Raw genomic sequence first — 16,316 nt, forward strand, 5'->3', positions numbered from 1 at the left:
ATGAGGTTAAGTAGCTTGTCCCAGTTGTTGAAGTTGTTATTACTTTGCAGATAATAAGAGACATGGAAACCCAGGCCTTTCTGACCCCAGTGCCCATGCCTCTTCCTTAACATTGAGCTGCCTCTCTCTCTCTCTCTCTCACACACACACACATGTGTGTCAATGGAAAACATTCCAAAATTATTCCCCCAACGTATGTATAAAGCTGTGCTTACTTGATATAATCCAGGAGGTATTCTCTGAATAGAAACTTTTAGAAAGATGATATAACCAAAGAGTTCTATGTAGCTCCCAAAACTTTGCAATATAATGGAAAACAATATGATGAATTACCGAAATCTATTTCTCACAATCATAGTCGTTTATGTCAGTTGCCTGTCAAGGAAGCATGTTTCAGGTGTGGTAAAGAAATTGCACTCAGTTGCAATTGGGAGTACACGAGGTGTCCCCTAGAATCTCAGTTAGACCCCCTCCATTCTTTGACAGGAACAAGCGATGTTTCCTTGGTCTTAGTGCCATGAAATGTAGCCCTGAGGCCCATTACACACCACGTGGCTGAAAGGCAACCCGGGGGAAAGAGTTGAAAAGGCACGTGTTCCGCACCTCGGCACCAGCAATCGTGAGTAAAACGCCGTAACTTCATGCTGTTAAAACTGTTACGCAGAGCGTCGTGGCATACTCCTCCTGACCACAGCATCAGAGGGCGGTCACCAATCTCGGCTTCTGGGAGGACAGGAGAGACCTCGCGGCAGCCTCCCTCCCGCTGCTGGCCAGCAGTCCCAACGGTCCAGGCCAATGGCCACAGCGAACGAATGGACCCCGGTGGGCTGGGGCGCAGCACTGGGGAGCCCGGGGTCAAGGTCGCTGCTCACTCTAGCAGGCCTTTAGCCTCGCTGCTCCTGGAGAAAGATGGGACCTCACCTGAATCCCTTTTCATTTCACACACGGGGGTGCTTGGCCACAGGGGACCAACTCAGGATCATTTCCAGCACCTCGTGAGAAACCTCCTCCATTGGAGATACTATTGCATTGACGGACATATTTTTAACCACAAATCTTCCTTGGTGAGGTTTGTGTAAACTGAGGGTCATTGGAATTGTTCTCATAGATGTCCCTGCTTCCAAATGCGTCCGGTAAGCCGCCAGGGAGACACTGAGAGTCCTAAGTCGGTCCCTCACCTGCGTCTATGGCTATTAAACTCTATCAAGACAGAAGAATTTCCTTGCTTATCCGAAGACCCTCACAGACCATGTAGGTGTTATGATTTCATATGTCAGTGTATCAGGAAATTTGATTGCTGGGTGCAGTGTGAAGGAATATGGGTTTCATGTGGGATGACCTCAGGGAAGAAATGGGCAAATGCCCACTTGGAAATGTTTTGTCCTTTTAAATAATTTCTTTGTGTTCAGAGGTGTCCAGGAAACATTGTGTCTAGGCCGGGTGTCGCAGAGAAGCCAGTCTGCACCTCTGCGCTGAGCTCTTGCATCTTAAGGAAATGGTATATAAGGTAGAAAAAAAATACAAAAGAAATGTTGGAAAATAAAGGTGACTCTTTAAATGTTATATGGAATGCATGAACTGTTCAAAGCAAATATTTTGCTATTAAAATGTGTTCAAGAATCGTTAAGAGCCTGGAAAAAAACACATCATAAACTACATTTTCAAACATCATATCTGAAAAAATAGGTGAAACCAATGAGAGAGAAGTGTTATATAAAAAAGATTAAATTCCACTGTTCTGTTTTGAAAAAAAAAAGTTACTTTTTTTATCCTCACCTGAGGACATTAAAAAAAAAAGATTTTACTTATTTATTCTAGAGAAAAGGGAAGGAAGGGGAAACTTTTGATTTGCGGGACGCTGCCCAACCAATTGGGCCACACCAGCCGGGCCCAAGGACATTTTAGAGAGAGAAACATCATGTGAGAGAGAAGCATCAATTGGTCACACGTGCTTGTGCTGGACTGAGGATCGAACCCGCAACCTGGATATGCGCCCTGACTAGGAACTGAACCCACAGCCTTCTGTTTATGGGATGATGCTCCAACCAACTGAGCCACCACCGGCCAGGACTCACTGAACTTCTAAAAGTTGGCAAGGATCCGTTATAAAACAGAAAGTGTTCTGTCATTCCATGCAAGAGTGGCCTGGAATTCAGAAATGCACTGTATCCTGGGTTGCAGTGAATATGAAGTGTCTTATTTTCTATTTTGGTAAATACAAAAATCAAAATAATTTTATTTTATCGAACCTGCCACTGTTAAGAAACAACAGGATGAAGATTCTAAATAATGTGCACTAGGTTTAATGTTAAATTATGGAGAGTCAGACTAAGGTGGTGATTTTTAGTGAGTTATGAGCTCAAGCAGTGGTGTTAGAAGGAGCAGCCCCCTATAAGGCAAGGAGCACAGCTCTGGGGCACGCGTGGGGGGCTACGGCCGGCCTGAATGTAATGCTTTTCTTCCGTAAACTTCGAAGTGCTCAGCAGGTGCTCACGAATCATACCTAAGCACCACATATTTTAAATATAATTTTCAGCATCCCAAACTAAGACCTAGACTAGGAGTAAGTCTCTGCCCAAGGGTTTACGTGAGAAAGTGGCAGGTAGCAAGCAGTAGCCCACTAACCGCTGCTGATCTGCCCAGGACTTGCTTGAAAGGAAACAGAATTGGCAGTGAATTCTCATAATTTACATTTCAAGGGAAAAGACAGTTTCCTTAAAATCCTTAAAGACTTGTCCCATGTAAAACAAAAGCACATTAAAAAAAAAAAAAGTCATCCTTTCTAACTGGCAGCGTCCCTGGGCGTTTTCTGGAAGGGTCCCAGGGTGATCATTCACTGCTCCGAGTATTGGTAAGAAGCCTGTGATTTTTATCAGCCAAGAATCCATTAAATGCTGTCCCTGGGAACCTGGCCGACCGACCGCGGCTCTTATCACCCCGGAATCGCGCCGACCTTTCCAACGGGGAGGCAGATAACAGGCACGTCCAGCCGCGGGCGCAGTCGTCCAACGGGATTGGGCATCAGGAAGAAGCCGGCTGCTGCGGAGCTCACCCCCGCCCCTCCCGCGGGCGGGACAAGGCTCTCCGGCCAGTCCCCGGGCGCCGCATGATGTCATGGGATCTGCAGCGGAGGGAGATGAAAGGGACCCGGCCGCGCCCGCTGGCACCCGGCAGCGCCCCGCGCACAGTCCCCGGCACAGCTCGGGAGCCGAGCGGGCTGCGGGCTGCGCCCGGCCCCTCCGCGCGCGCTGGGGGGAACCACCGGCCTCGCCTCCTCGCACGGGGGGGAAAAAGGGGGGTGGTGGTGGCGGTGGTGGGGGTGGGGGGGAACAACGTGATCCGCGTTAGACAAAAGAACCCGGGGGCCGGCGTGGGCTCCGCGGCGGGAGGCGGGGCGCCTACCTGCTGCAGGCGAACTTTCTGGCTCCCCCGGCTTCTGTATAAGCCGAGCCCGGCCTTTGATGTTCTGCAACCTGATCGGCGATCGGATTACGGGCATTTCATCTCCCTGCTCCCCCGCCTTTGATCTGCGCGGTGCATTTTCTTTTCCTGGATCTGGAGCTTCGTCTGGGCTTGTGCAGACGCGCGGCTCGGGGAGGGCGGCCGCGTCGGGCACCGCGGCGCTGCCAAGGGGAGACGGGGCCGCCGGAGCGGTCGGAAGGGTGCGCGCTGGAGGGAGCTCGGCACGTTGCAGGTACAGCCCTGGCCCGGCCCTGGTCGCTTTCCCTTCCCTTGCCCCAGAAAAAGATGGTTGGACGAGCGCATTGTGCTGGGCGTCTGTGTCCGCGTCAGTGCGACCCTGGACGCCCTGTTAGTCGTTTGGACAAAGCGTTTGCAATCTGTCACGCAAATTTTACTTGGAAAAGAGTAGTTCAAACAGGACAGGAAAAAAAAAAAATAAGAGTGCTAACTTTAGCTCACAGCCCAGGCTGCGCAGCCCCGGCTCTGGGCGCTGTAGCCGCGGGAGGCATTCGCAGGTTGCTTTATTTAGTAAACTAGGCGGTGGGACCTGCTTGGATGCCAGTGTTTTCTTCTGTGAAAGAGCGCAGGGCCTCCCTGCCAACACTGTTTCCGTGGTTCAGTTATTCTCTCGCCTCCAGGATGTGAACCTACCCAGTGCGTCCCTCTGCAGTCTGTGTACTCAAGGGAATCACTGGGAAGTCCTTCAGGGACCATTAGAGCTTTTTGTGTGTAAAACTGAAGAATATTTACACCGTGAGGGGACGGTGGGGGGCTAAGTTTGGCTGAACAGTCCTCTAGTGCTATTCTGTAACCTTTGAAATCAGCACAAGCCTTATTTACACAAATATTTACAAGGCTGATATTCCTAAATTAACATTGACTTTAAATGCATAGTGACAGCTGTCGTAAGTTACAGTTGGCCAACTGTTTATGAAAATTGTTTGCGTAATCAACAGTTATTATGTGACATCAAGTTTTCACTTTGGCTTATGCTCAAATTGGTAAAACCAAAATATATTGGTGTGCTAAATTTGAAAGTTAACTTTTTTTATTTTTTGGTCAATTCACTACACACACACACACACACACTCATACACACAGAGTACAATTTTTACATTGAGATGCAAGGAATTAATAGAAAAGTTAGAGTTCCATGTTCAGGTCCATTCATTTGAATGTTCTCGTCCTGAATTTATTTGGGTAAGGCATTTAATTATCATCCCAACCAGTAGTCTGTTTTACGCTCTGTGAACCACAGAGAAATTGTAAGTAAAAAGACCAGTCATCCTTCATCCTGAAATTCTGATGGAACAAGAAAGATCTAATGAGGCTCATTTCAGATGTAATTAATTTTTCAGAGCCAATTAATTAAGTTACTTTCTCAACTTTCCTCCTGATATTAGGAGGAGGGTAATTAGCACTGTTTGCTTAATTTTAAGACTTTGATAGCTGTGAAGTGGAGATTATTTTAAACCATACTAAGATGACTCTATTTTTTTCAATGAGTTGGTAAGAACTGAACCCAAAAGACTGTAAGCTGTTTGTATGTAGTTATTCCAGGAGAGACATTTACGTTTTTGTTTTACTGACCACATAACAAAGCATGTTCATAAAAATCCTAGATTATCAGTTTAGGGTGATTTTTTCCCCCATGGGTTTACTTAAAAAGTTCTCTTTAAATTGGAAAAGCAGTATTGATGTTCACAGTCAGGCTAAGAAAATTAGACTTTTAAAGTAATGTCTGGAGAAGATGCCTAAAGAAATACTGTGCTTAGGGACTTGATAATTTAGTTCAGATTTGGGATTTTAAATTTTTTCTAAATGACTCTTTATTCTGTTACTAGGTTCATATCAACAAATGCAGACTACTCAGCACAAAACAAAAGGGAGAATTGGCAATTATCTGATTAATTTAGCCTTTGTAGAAGACTAGCTTGGGCAAGTCAAGTCCTTGAATATCCACTTCAGTGCCTGAATTAATTTAGTTAATTGTTTACTTCTTGCTTGTGTCTTCTTGGAGCAATGAAACAGGTTCTATTTGATTTTCAAAGAAAGATGGCTATTGCTGAAGGTACAGTACTATTTCAGAAGACATTTCTTAACTGCCACACGATGATCTTGATTACGGGTTGAGGAGATATACCCCATAATACTTCTACTGAACGAAACCTTTATATTACATTTTCCAAAGCACTTTCCTATCTGTTGCTTCAATGGCAGCGTTGTTACCACAGAAAGTCCAACTCTTCAAAAGACTTTCATTTCTCGTCGTGATTCTGTCACTGATTAGCTATATGACCTTAAGAGAGTCACTTCATGCCAGTTTTCTCATGTGCAAAGCGAGGGCATCGATCAGATCATCCTCGTGAAATAAACAGGGTGGCATTTTTATAGCCATGTTACAGATGAGGAAGCCTAGACTAGAGAAGAGGAACTTGGTTATCGTAACGCAGGTCACGTGGCTAGTTTTGCACGTCCAGTGTTCTTTCTAGTTCACCACGCACAGTCCATTGTCCGATAATGCCCGGGGTAGTGGGTCAGAGAACAGTGTTAGTTTAAGTCATATGGAGACCCACGTCCTATTGTCAGTCAACTGGATTGGCCTGGTTATTTCCCAACTGTTCCCTTTGCTGCTGTGTCTCCTAGCAGTCTAAACACAAAGACTGCTACACGCAAGGTGCCATAACACATACAACAATATACCCCCCCAATTTAGTATGTCATGCACTGTGGAATTATATACATTTGTGTGCCTGTGTGTGTGTGTGTATGCAAGTTTGGCATTATATAAGCACATCTTTGTGTGTTTCCAAGAAATGGAAGATGTCAGTGGGATCCCTGAGAAGTTTAATTGCTAGTTAAAGGTTGTTGCTCCGCATGGGAGATTCACAGTGAGATCATGTGTGAGATTTCTATTTGCAGATTCAGTGTGGGCTTGTACATGATACGTGTTCCACACTATGTTTGTTTAAATGTACAATTACGCTTGTCATGCCCATTACACAGATGAGGAAATTGAGTCTCAAAGGGGCCAAATGACATGTTCAAGGTCACAGGGCTATTTAAATGGCAGCACTTTTTTTGTTCTAGGGCTATGCTGTTACTTCTTTTTAAAATTAAAAAAATACATATATTTTATTGATTATGCTATTACAGTTGTCCCAGTTTCCTCCCCTTTACCCACCTCCGCCTGGTACCTGCCATCCCTCCAGCAACTCCCTCCCTAGTTCATGTCCGTGGGTCATGCATATAAGTTCTTTGGCTTCTCCATTTCCTGTATTATTCTTAACACCCCCCTGTCTATTTTGTACCAACCAATTATGCTTCGTAGTCCCTGCACCTCTTCCTCCATTTTCCCACTTCTCCCTCCCAGCTGAGAACCCTCCAAATGATCCCCATACCTATGATTCTGTTTCTGTTCTGGTTTTTTGCTTAGTTTGTTTTTTTAGATTCAGTTTTTGATAGTTGTAAACTTGTTGCCATTTTAATGTTCATAGTTTTGATCTTCTTTTTCTTAAATAAGTCCCTTTAACATTTCATGTAATAATGGCTTGGTGATGATGAACATTAGCTTAACCTTGTCTGGGAAGCGCTTCATCTGCCCCTCCATTCTAAATAATAGCTTTGCTGGTTAGAGTAATCCTGGTTGTAAGTCCTTGTTTTTCATCACTTTGAATACTTCTTGCCAGTCCCTTCTTTCTTTTGAGAAATCAGCTGACAGTCTTATGGGAACTCCTTTGTAGGGAACTCTCTGCTTTTCCCTTGCTGTTTTTAAGAGTCTCTCTTTATCTTGAACCTTTGACATTTTAATTATAGTATGTCTTGGTGTGGTCCTCCTTGGGCCCAACTTTTTTGGGACTCTCTGCGCTTCCTGGAATTGTATGTCTACTGCCTTCAACAAATTAGGGAAGTTTCCTTTCATTATTTTTTAAACTAAGTTTTCCATCTCTTGCTCTTCCTCTTGTCTTCTGGCACCCCTATGATTCGGATGTTGGTGCATTTGGAGATGTCCCAGAGGGTCCTTATACTGTCTTCATTTTTTTGAATTCTTGTTTCTTCTTGCTCTTTGGTTGAATGCTTATTTCTCCCTTATGTTCCAAATTGTTGATTTGAATCCCAGCTTCCTCCTCTCCGCTGTTGGTACTCTGTATATATTTATTTATTTCACTTTGTGTAACCTTCACTTATTCCTTGATTTTGTGGCTGTACTCAATCATTTCTCTGAGCATCCTTATCACTAGTGTTTTGAACTCTGCATCTGATAGGTTGGTTATCTTCGTTTCATTTAGTTGTTTTTCTGGGATTTTGTTCCGTTCCTTCATTTGGGCCATATTTTTTTGTCTCCTCAGTTTGGCAGCCTCCCTGTGTTTGTTTCTGTGTATGAGGGAGAGCTGCTTTGACTCCCTGTCTTAGTAGGTTGGCCTATCCCAGAAAAGGCACCTGTAAGTTGTGTGTGACGGAGACTGACGTAACCCCCAGAGTGGGGCCGCCCACTTCACGGCTTTGTGGCTCTGTGTGGGGGGAGGGCTTGGAGAGGGGACAGTGCCACTGCCTGGCTTCCGGAGGTCTGCCTGACACTTGCCCCATTTCCAGTCACTTCTTCCACTTCCCTATGTGACTGGTGCCCTTCCAGCTGTTGCCTTGGAGGTGAATCCCAGAGTAGGTGGGTTTAGATATATTTTAAGTCCAGGCAAGCCCTTTAAATGGAGTTTTTGAAAATCCAGCAGTTTCTTGGCCACCCCAACCCCCAGTGGTTTTTACAGTCAGAAGTTACAGGGATTTGTCTTCCCGGCACTGGAACCCTGGGCTGTGCAGTCTGGCCTGGGGCTGGGATCGCTCATTCCCACAGTGTCCCACCTGGTTTTTGTCCACCACACATGAATGTGGGACTGTCCTTTCCACCGCCGCCCATCCATGCCACACCACGTCCACACGCCTCTTTGCCTGTCTCTGCGACGCTGCCCCTCCTACCCGTCTGGATGAACGTGGCTTCTTTAAATCCTTGGTTGTTGGATTTCCATACAGTTTGATTTTCTGATGGTTCTGGGTGTTATTTATTTTATTTTATTTTTTTGAGGTCTAGTTGTAATTCTTTCTATGGTTGCACGAGGAGGAGAAGCATGACTACCCATGCCTCCATCTTGACAGGAAGCCTGCTAATTCTTTCTGTTATAATAATTATACAGAGCTGAACTTAACTTTCAGCAAACATTGTAGCCAAGATTTTGGCTAAAAATGGGTTCTCCCCCCCCCCTTTTTTTGATCTATTTTATGAGAGCTATTAGAAGTTTTGGATAGAGTTTTCCATCAGTTGACCTAGACCCTTCCGCTATAAAGGGTCTCCAGACATACTCCTTTCCTGCTCTGCGTCAGGACTGGGCCACACTCAAGCATCCTTTGATGGCAGTCAGTCCGGGAAACCCTGGAAAAATTAATAATGTAGTGTCCCTTTAAAGAGTGATCCTTTTTAAACTTTGGTCAGCCCGGTATTAGAAGAATGGGCAGCGAAAGGCGGGCAGCAGTCTCCCTGGTGGCTGTGCCTCATGTCCCCTCTACTGTCACATGTCATTCAGGCTTGGCTCCACATCCACCTGCTCTCTGAGCTCACTCCTCAGGGGTCCCCACGTCTCACACCTTTAGACGGAGAAGTACTTTAACGCCCTTCACTGTGACTTAGCTTTGCTCTGTAGCGAGAAGGGCAAGGTGGGGGGTGTCCAGCCACGTCATCAAACCGGTGCTTCCAACACAAAGCGCGCCCTCTCCGAGGCACGTCCTGACAAGCGCGGCTTTCTCCACTCCATTACGTGTCTCCAGTACTTTGGCGGCCCCGTGGCCCAGCGTCACACGCTGCTGCCCCGCAGGCCCGCTCCTTAACTCAGCCACGTGCGGAGGAGCCCCCCATACTCACCCGGAAGGAGAGGAGGAGAGTCAGTGGCTCGTGTCTTCTTCCAGGAAACACGGAAAGAGTCTGGCCAGCAGTGGGGTCGTAAACTCCCAAAGATCAGTGCAACTGCTGCGATTTACAACACCTTGGCTCTAGGATTATGTCATGGGTTTGACATTCTATGAACGAAATCAATAACCTCCTAGGCCTTTTCATGTATATTGGTTTGTGCCCCAGCAGTATGGTGAAGATTGCATTAGGAATCAGGGAGCCTGGATTTTGATTCTAGCTCCATGGTTAACTTGGTGTGTGACCTTGGGCAAGTCACTCAACATCTGGCCCCAACCCTACACTGATAGCCTATAATCGGCAGCAATGGGTGTTGGCAATTCCTTGAATTGCTAGGTCCTGGTAAATTTTTTCTCTTATTTTCTTAACTATATTATGCACACTTTACTATCCTTGGAGACTCCTATCCCGTTCACTAATTCATTCAGCAAATTTTTGAGTACCTACTATGTACCGGAACTGTAAACTAAAAGACAAAGTTCAGGATTTTCATGTAGTTTGCATGCTACTCCATTTTCCCAGGGAATAGTGATTTACACTAGGAACTACTAGGACGTCAAATAGTTTTCCATTAACTTTTCTTCCAGTGAGCGAGCTTATCACTCAAACTATTTTTTCAGGAAGTTTACTACTTCATGAGTTCAACATTCCTGGAATAATATTTTAAACAAATACACCTGGTATCAGCTAAAACTAGCTTCAGAAAAACCAACACTTAACCAACAACACCTCTACCAAGATCCTTCTAACAATTTGGCTTTTATAGCAAAAATGTCGACCCATTAGTCATAGGCAGTGTCTCAGGGGAGAAAAGTCTTGCAGCCCTTATTCCACCATCGGCTTCCTTTGGAATGAGCTTAGGGATTATGCAGTTCTTGTACCGCCTCTGGTGCTCGATTGCGGGCCTGGGTTCTCCTTCAGATACTGTCTCCAGAGCATATATGCATTCAAAGCGAGGTGAAGTGGGGAGCACTTCTTAATTCGACCTGCCTCTTCTTTAGAGAATAAGATTTCCTTAGTAGCTAGAGCACAGAGGTTCGATGCTCTTTGCTCTCACTGTCAGATAGAGTTTCGATGATCATTTATACATGGAGGCTGGGCACCCCCTGTGCTGCAGAAGGGCTGCTGCTACTGCTGCTATTGGCTGCCCTTGAGTGAGCTCTCCCTGTGTGCCAGACATCGGGCTAAGTGACCTGAACACCTTATCTTTTTTTAATAACCACCAACAGAACAACTCACGTTACAGTTACGGAAATGGAGATTTAGGGAGGTTAAGTCACTTTTTCAAGGGCAGGCAACAAGAGTATGGCCAACTGGCACCTAAGACCAGATTATCTGATGTCAAAGCCTGTGCGTGTCCACAATAGGGTCTCCCTCCACAGGGAGCTAACAGGCTCACTGGGAAGATCAATCACACACACGGGAAATGACGCAAGGACGAATCAGCTACATCGTGTGTCACTGTCTCTCAGGACAAAAGGCAGCCAGAGGAAAAAGAACACTTGGCTGGAGTCAAAGATGGAGTTCCTGAGCTGGCAGGATAAACGCCACTCAGAAAGCATTTATTGGACACGTCTGTGAACGTTTGATGTTACCAGATACAAGTTAGGGCCCATGAAGGATGTGGCAAATGCTGTCAGATACCAGTTAGGGCCCATGAAGGATGCGGCAAATGCTGTCATTCTAACGTGAAGGCTGCAAACCTTGGAGAGGTTCATGGGAGCTGTGGCTTTTACGTTGGTCCTGACATAGGAGTCAGGTGAGCAAAGCGGGCATCAGAGAGGTGAGGGAGGCAGGTGTGAAGAGGGCCAAAGGAAGGGCAAGTTCAGGGCACTTCAGGCAAGACGCACAGGCCACTTTGGCAAGAATACGGAGTGTCTGGTCTAGAGGAGAGGACAGTAAGGCCGAAAATGCAGGTGGAGTCCAGGCCGGAAACCTCTGAATGCTGCTTCAAGGAGCATGACTCGTTCTTCCTACAGTGGAGAACGTTAATCGTTCCATTGCACAGTGACAGAGGTGATAGGCAGGAGGACACTGGCCCACTAGACAGAGCAGCAGGGGGAAAGGCTTGGCAGCGGGGGGCAATATTCCAGTACAAGGTGGTGGTGGGGTGCTGTAGTGAGCCCAAGGGAAGGAGGGGGGAAAGGGTGCGTGCGGGAGCCCTTACAAAGGAAGTGCGGCCGTTGAGCTGGACAAACCTCTAAGCACCCCATGGGCTAGCTAGGCCTGGGGATGGTGAGAAAATCAGATGTGCCCTTGGGAGATTGAAACCTAGTTGGGGAAAGGAACACAGACAAACAGAGAACTTCAGTATAGTAATGACTCCGCGTCTGGGGCAGTCCTAGGTAACAGCTGCCAGGCCAGCGGCAAGTATACTTGCTTTGAGGTTCAGATAAGCTAGTGATCACTCGTAAACCGCTTACAAATAAGTCATTATTGTGACTTCCATTCTGCCCACGGAAGACGGGAAGCAGACAACCTGGATGATAATATTTCAACATGCTTCTCACACGTAACAAGTACCACACTACCGTGTTCCCGTGAGTCAGGAGGTGTGTTTATCAGTAATTACGCTCAGTACCCTATTCCTTCACCGAACAAATATTTATGGAGAGGCCAGTGTGGGCCTCGGGGAGTATAAGACGGGGTTTGGTTCCATCCAAAGAAACTGCACAGTTGTCTGGGGGAGACAGAACCGACACGTAAGATACAGTGGAGGCTTCTTTGTACCCAAGTCTTGCCCATATCTTGGGTTTGAAGGTATTTGTCCAATTATTTCACGCACTGGACAGATAAAACAATACAGGATTCCCTCACTTATCGCGGGTATTACGTTCTAGACCCCCCCACAAAGTAGGAACCTTAGATTTATTCTACACTCCTAAACTTACATAACTTTAACAACATATGCATACAGTACCACAAACTCCCGCGACATAGCGGAACATCCACGATAAATAATTAAATATAATATTTAAAAAAATCCCGCGATACAGCGAGGCCGCGATAAGTGAGCCGCGATACAGAGAGGGGCTCCTGTAATTGCTTGCATATCTATACCATTCTACTGCCGCAGAAATACTTTTATTACATAATTCTTTCCCTCCTTCCAACAAATCAGCCGGGTGGGCACGGGTAGCTCTGCTTCATAAATCAACGAACTTAAATTCAGAAGTGTCAACACTTCCACGACGTACTAATGAAGTCCTGGAGGCCACAGCCCCAGTGGCTCTGAGTTTGTGGAGTGACCCCAGGAGCTGGACGGGGCTGGTCTGGGCGTGGAGGAGGTGGGTGGGCAGGTCACTAGCGCAGGCTCCCTGAAGGGCGGTGGCTGAGGGTCTGCTGGAAAACTCCATCCGTGAATGAATGAGGCCGCTGTGGCGGGGTTTGGTCAGTGAGCTCTCCATAGACCAGAGCAAATCGGCCACCGCGTCTTCTCGGGGCCTTGTCGCTGTGCTGAAGCGTGTGCTGGGTGGCATGGGACCCGCAAGGCAAAGGCAAAAAGATCCTGGGAAAACACGTGCAGGGGGAGAACGAAGGCTCCCTTCCTTCACCAACACAGGCCCCGTGACACAGTCAAGCTCCTGGTGGTCCCGGGGTCCCTTCTAACCCCAACACTCTGAACCCGGCCCCAGGTCGTGGTCACCAGCGCGGACAGCAGCGGAGGGCGGGATCGGGGCGCGGGCGAGCAGGCAGGCTGGGAAAGCGGATGAGCGGATTGGAGGCAGCGTTGGGGCGCCCCCGAGAGGGGGGGGTGGCGCGGTGGGCGGGGATCCTGGGTGGGCGGGGATCCCGGGTGGGCGGGCCCCAAGAGGCGGTGGCCGTTGCCGGGCTACCGGGAGCGCGGAACGAGTGGTGGGGTAAGCGATCCGCGTGCGCGTGAGGAGAGAACCCCCAGCCCAGCTGCGCACCCCGAACCCTGCACGCAGCCCGGCCCGTGCGCCCCTGTGCCTCCGACTCCGGCCGGGACCTGCAGGGCATGACGCGCAGCTCGGCGGGCGGAGCCTCTCAGGTGACAGAGGAGGTAGGTGTCGCGCTCCCCAGTGGCTGCGCCGGGGTCCCCAGCCCTCGCTCCCAGTGGATCCCCGAGGGACGGCGGCACAGAGAGAGGGCAGCTGCCCGATGGAGGGAGGGGAGCGAGCAAGGGCTGCCCCTGCGCAGAGCAGGGGGTAGGCGCACTGAGCTGGGCGAGGGCGACCCCGGGAAGGAGTGACGACCTGGGGCTGCTGGGGAGGGGGGCTCCCGAGACGCTGGAGCTTCTGTCGCAGCTCCTCGAGGGACGAGAGGGTGTGAATGTATCCCGGTACCCGCTGGCGTCCGGAATGGCCTCTGCCGGGACCTTGTAAATAGAAAATCTGCTCGCCAGGCGGACATGTGTGAGTGGATAGATCTTTCTGCGCGCGGCTCCAGCCCGGACTGGGACCCGCTGCGCTCGGCCCTGCCCGAGGCGCGCTCTGGAGGGAGCAGCTGCAGGCCGGGGCCGCCCGGTTAGGGCTCAGGAGGTGGACAGAACGTGGGCAGGTCTTGTACGTGGTCCGTAGACATGGTCCTTGTGCAGAAGAAGAACGTTTTGCCAGCGTGAGCCTCTTTCCCAGCACGTAATACAATAAATGGAGAGAAAGGTCCTCTTTCGCAGCCCTGGTCAAGGTTCTGATGTCATTTCATGGAGTCGAAGTTTAGCCTGTAGACTCTTCAGTGGTCTGTTGATGGCAGGGAACTATGCATCGGACCTTACAGCTGCCATTGTGAGAAATCCACATCCCTTCCTTTTCTTCATTTCAGTAAAAGGACTCAATTTGCCAACGAAACCATAAGCAGCGTTCGATATTTCTTTAACTGAAACAATTTAACTCAGAGGATTTGGGAAGTTGTGGTTTTGACTCCCGGGATGGGTTTCCTTTACGAGAAGATGATTTTTTTTTTTTTTAACAGGAAACATTTGTTGTTAAACGTGTTTTATGCAAACAGATTTCATTTTAATATGTTGTCTTTTCATGGTCTTTATGCAAAAGGGAGGATTATAAGGCGTTAGCTTAGGATGGACTCTGTCTTCTGTTGTGCAGTCTCTCTTAGGCGTGTGTGCGCGTGTTACTTTGAGTGTGGTTTAAAAATGTATTTCATTTCAAGCGCCGTTTACTGTGTGATTTAAAGAAATGTAACTAGAGAGGGTGAGCATGGAGTCCTACTGTGGAAGACCGCTTTTGACATTATTATTCACAGAGACATGGGTACTTAAAATGTCTTTGCGTCATATCTATCCAGGTGTTCTGAAAATAATACAAAACCTAGAGGTGCCATTTTATTTTCTAAATACTGCCTGAACATCGGTGCACGGTGCGTTATCATGAGCACTGTGAGTTCTTTCCTTTTTAACCCATGAGACTGTCTTAAGACGTGGACTTTATTACTGAGGCCACATCATGGCTTTATTGACTTTAGAATTTTTTTCTCTTAGTAAGTGCTGACTCTGGGATGCTGTTGTTCATATTTTCTGGGACATCCGTGGAGGTTATTTGTTTCTTGGATGGGAGTGTCTTTTGACTCTGAGTTCAAGTTTGATCTTGAATGTGAAGTTAAGGACACATGGAGGCTTTTTATGCACGTGAAACTGCGTATAAAGAAGGCTGGATGGGGAAGAATTGAGGTATGTAGTGGTCAGGTGCTTAATGCGTTCCTTTAATGCACAGTTATAGCTCTAATACATGAATCTACTGAGGCATCTTGCAACCAAAGTGAGGAATCCTGCTGACGCTCATTCGGTTCCCCTTTTTCACCTCATTCAACCTCTGAACACAATCTCTTGTGACCAGAGAGTCCTCCCATTCAAACATAAACCCGGCCAACAACTCTGTGTTGACTCCAGGTTCAATCAGAATCCCACCTTGAATACATGGCCACCCGATAAGAGACTGCCGCTTGTGTGGCAGGAGGACCATGAATAGCTAAACAGTTAAATATGTTTGTCTCACGGCGGCTCCTTAGGAAACGGCCACAGCCTTCCAAAAGGCACCTTGTAGCGGAAGAAAAAGAACGTTCAGGCAGTATGAACACACGTCCTTTTCATGATGCACTGGTTGGGCAGTGAGTTTCTTCATCGTATTTGACCTAAAATGTTTGCGCTTAAAAGTAAGATGTTTAAACAGTATGGGGTTATCTTCTAGTTCATATGTCACAGAATATGGACCTTTTAAACCACAGGTTCAAAACCTGGGTTTTAAAAAGAGAGCAGCCACCTATCAGCAATTACAGAAGACAAAGGGACTTGTATCCGTGAAGATGAAATGTTATTAAGCCAGTCTTGAGCCGGCTTGGCTGGGTCTAATGTGAGGAAATTCTAAAAGAATGGGGGCTACTTATACTGGAGAACGCTACAAATGTTACAGAAAGTGGTTTTGGAGTCTATCCAGACTCACTTCTAAAATAAAAATTTAAACAGCTGTGTTTTAGACATGGTTATGCGTAATTCTCTTAGAATAGACCTGGTCGATGTTTGAGGTCCCCTCGGTCCTTAATGCTACAATTGTTCTATTTGTATTTTAGGGTAAACATTTATGGATTTGGGGTAAAGTACCTTAGTTACAGTATGCTTGTTCACTGAACAATTTGACAGTTATTTTCCTAAAGTAAAAATGTTAAGAGTTTACAACTCAGACAAGTAAAAGGAATTAGTCTTGAAAACCCTACCCTAGTTTAAATTCTGTTAAAAGAATTATCAGAGCCTGACAGTGAGTGGTCCCTCGTGTTTTTGAACTTTGGGGAAATTGAAGATATTGTGTTTGGCAACAGAACATTTTAGAGCTTATAATGTTTTTAGTAGAAAATACTTCATGATTTGAAAACAGAAAAATCATTCCCTAGCCAACCACAGTATGGATATTTTTATTACAGCCTACCTTTGTGA

At 47.0% G+C, this 16,316-nt stretch overlaps 1 protein-coding gene across 1 annotated transcript in view; it reads left to right on the plus strand.

Annotated features, from left to right (window-relative positions):
• The first annotated feature begins 3,343 nt into the window (after positions 1–3,343).
• The window catches only part of TNFRSF19 (TNF receptor superfamily member 19), a 66,520-nt gene continuing 53,547 nt past the window's right edge, over positions 3,344–16,316 (plus strand). Inside the window, exon 1 of the mRNA XM_090258722.1 lies at positions 3,344–3,694. The gene's annotated coding sequence lies outside the window, so the exon portion shown is untranslated. The remainder of the gene's footprint in view (positions 3,695–16,316) is intronic.

This window comes from Furipterus horrens, unplaced genomic scaffold (genome assembly GCF_987537825.1).
Source record: "Furipterus horrens unplaced genomic scaffold, mFurHor1.1.pri manual_scaffold_12, whole genome shotgun sequence".
Taxonomy (NCBI): domain Eukaryota; kingdom Metazoa; phylum Chordata; class Mammalia; order Chiroptera; family Furipteridae; genus Furipterus; species Furipterus horrens.